General features: G+C 43.4%; 1 protein-coding gene across 1 annotated transcript in view; it reads right to left on the reverse strand.

The window, feature by feature from the left end:
* Nucleotides 1-2,505, reverse strand: part of LOC108763237 (pyruvate kinase) — a 116,296-nt gene extending 113,791 nt beyond the window's left edge. Inside the window, exon 1 of the mRNA XM_018510684.1 lies at nucleotides 2,501-2,505. The gene's annotated coding sequence lies outside the window, so the exon portion shown is untranslated. The remainder of the gene's footprint in view (nucleotides 1-2,500) is intronic.
* Between the last annotated feature and the right edge of the window lie 402 nt (nucleotides 2,506-2,907).

A 2,907-nucleotide genomic window follows, 5' to 3' on the forward strand; every position in this document is an offset into this window, starting at 1 on the left:
TGCCCCCTTAGGGGTGGGGGGTTGTAACCCCCTCAAAAGATAGATTTTTTGAAAAATCGTTTCACGTGTTTCAGCGTTTTTTTTTAATACCAATGGTTTTTGAAATATTTGACCGTTCCGGAACTTTTTCCCATCACTGTATATATGTGTGTGTGTTTATTGGTGTCGTGATACATATATGTCTAGTTATTAAACGAGTGTGAGTGTTCGCGATTCTGCCGAGAACTGATTTCCGTTGACAGTTTATACGCACCACAAAATGAGGTTAGGAGTGCATGTACGTGACTGTCATTGCGATCGCGAAAATTTTCTTCTTCTTCTTCTTGAATTATTGGCCAGGCAACCCAAGGGTTGGTACTAGGCCATTGATGTCTGCGTTGCTAGTAATTTTTGGCAAGTGGGTTTGTAAGCCATGATGGTTATAAAAGTATAGTGGCCTCCCCCCCAATCCAGACGCCTGCTGCCCCCCAGCGGTGAACTGCGCGCCAAAGGAGAAGGGGGAGTGGAGCAAAAGAAAAGTCAGAAAAAGAGGTCATTGGCCTTCATGTAGGCCAGAAGGAGACGGGAGAATGTGGACTAGGAGAGCGCAGGACAGGGACGAGGTCCTGAGGAGAATTTGGGAATTTCTTTGATATGTACGCTCGGATGTTGTTTAGGTCCTTATGCGTAGAAAAAAGAACCACATCATCTGCATATTGGAGGAATTGGGTATCCTGATGCAGATGCTGTCCAAGATCTCGAAGGTAAATGTTAAATAACAAGGGGCTTAATGTAGAACCCTGAGGTGTACCCTTAAGGGTAGTGTAAGGACCATGAGGCTCGCCTTCAATTACAAAGGTAAGGTGTCTTATAGAAATGAGATTTTCGATGAATTTTCTAAAGAGGGCTGGGACCCCAATGGTTCTCAAGTCCTCCAGTAGGATGTATGGATCCACGTTATCAAATGCACCTGCGATGTCCAAGAAGACCGCGACCGTAATCGAATGCTTCAAAAAGCCAGTCTTTATTGAAGTGATCAAAGTAGCCAGGTTGTCATAACAGGCTCTGAAAGGTCTAAATCCCGATTGTGTCTGCGGGAGAATAGGTCTGGACTCGATGAACCAGCTCAATCTGCGACACAGGATGCGCTCCATAAGTTTACAAGCACAAGACAAAAGCGAAATTGGTCTGACCCCTTTAGAGTCGGACTTGGGGATAAGCACCACTAGAGAATCTTTCCAGGTGTTCGGGAAAGTACCTTCAGAGAAAATTTTGTTAAAAGTGATTAAAAGATGTGATTGAACTTCGCTGGGAGTATGGTCTAGAATATTGTAGCTAACCTGATCAAGACCAGGAGCAGAATTTTTTCGAGTCGAGATCAGAGCGCATCTGAATTCTTCAGCGGTGAGTGGCTCATCGAGCCAAGTAAAGACGTGTGAACTCTGGCGGTCGTCTAGCTTCATTGTTTCCAAAGATTTGGATGTGTCGCAATAAGCAGTCGGCGGGCAGAGCTTCGAGATGATCTCTCTCGAAGCCCCACTAAGATCACCAGCCGTCCCGGAGCCAACGCTTGCGTTCCTTTTAAAGCACTTAATTAGGGACCATATTTGTTTAGGAGCCCTGCCATTAAAGCTGTTCATAAGCTTACGCCAACCTTCTCTTTTTTGTTCAGAAAGTTTCCTAGAACAGTCGTCGCGAGCCCTCTGAAATTCTATGAGATTTTCTTTGGAAGGGATCGAGGTGAAATTTTTTAGGGCTTTCCTTCTGGACTCAACAGCGTTTGAACACGACTCGTTCCACCATGGAGGAGGGGCTAATTTTGGAGCAGAAGTGACAATACGTGGGGTTCGTTTGCCCTCTGGAAGAAAACATTTGGCAGCGTCCATAATCATTTGCAACAACATTTCATAAGATTCAGTCCCGTTCTTGCCCTCTAATGGAGGCACATTTTTAACTTGATTTTTTAGGTCCCGATAAAAGGAGTTGAATTGATCTTTGTTGAGAGAGATCTTATATGAAAATTTGGATTTTAAAGAGACTTGAATGCCTATGGTGGTGATGACAGGATAATGATCGCTCCCAAAAGTGTCAGATTCTACATAAGAATTGCATATTGGTGCGAGCTGTGGGGACACCAAAACCAGGTCGATTACTGAAGCACTGTGAGATGAACGCAAAAAAGTGGGGGTCGTATCGTTGAGGGTGATAAGATCATATTTCTCGATGACACGCATAAGCATCCTTCCCGCAGTTGACTGCCGTGTGCAGCCCCAAGTCTTATGGTGAGCGTTGAAATCACCTAGAAGAATATAATATTTATATTTTTGTATTTCGCCAACTAAGGAGTCGAAAAAGGCACAAGGGGTTTTTTGGCCAGGGTGCCTGTATAAATTAATGATAACTATTGAATCCGTTTTAGAATAAGGAATCCTGATAGCCATAAATTCAACTGAAGAGTGCGCAATGGACGTGAGGTTAAGAATTTCATGCTTAATATTTTCGCGGATGATGACGCAGATACCTCTATCTCCTAATTGAGCGATGTCCTTTCTGATGACTTTATAACCTTTCACACGGAAGGCATGATTTTGTTTAAGAAGAGTTTCCTGCACACAAAGAATGTCGAAGTCTCTTGCTGCTTCCATTAACGATGGAAGATTATGTCGGATTCCCAGTGAGTTCCACTGAAAAATTTTTAGAAAATTGTTTCTCCTCTTGTTAGATCCGAAATCCTTTGGACTCGGTCTCCTATTCTCTCGAAATTCCAGCGACGGCAACGCTATGATTTGTTTGGAAAAAATATGCAAGTTCGTGGAGGAAGATGTGTTATTGTCAGTTGATTTAGCGGATGCAAAGCTGAGTTCTTGTGAAAGATTAAAATTAGTTCCGAAAACAGCCATAGCCATATTCTGCTTCGTGCGAGGGACC

The sequence above is a fragment of the Trachymyrmex cornetzi genome, unplaced genomic scaffold (genome assembly GCF_001594075.2).
Source record: "Trachymyrmex cornetzi isolate Tcor2-1 unplaced genomic scaffold, Tcor1.1 scaffold347, whole genome shotgun sequence".
NCBI lineage: Eukaryota > Metazoa > Arthropoda > Insecta > Hymenoptera > Formicidae > Trachymyrmex > Trachymyrmex cornetzi.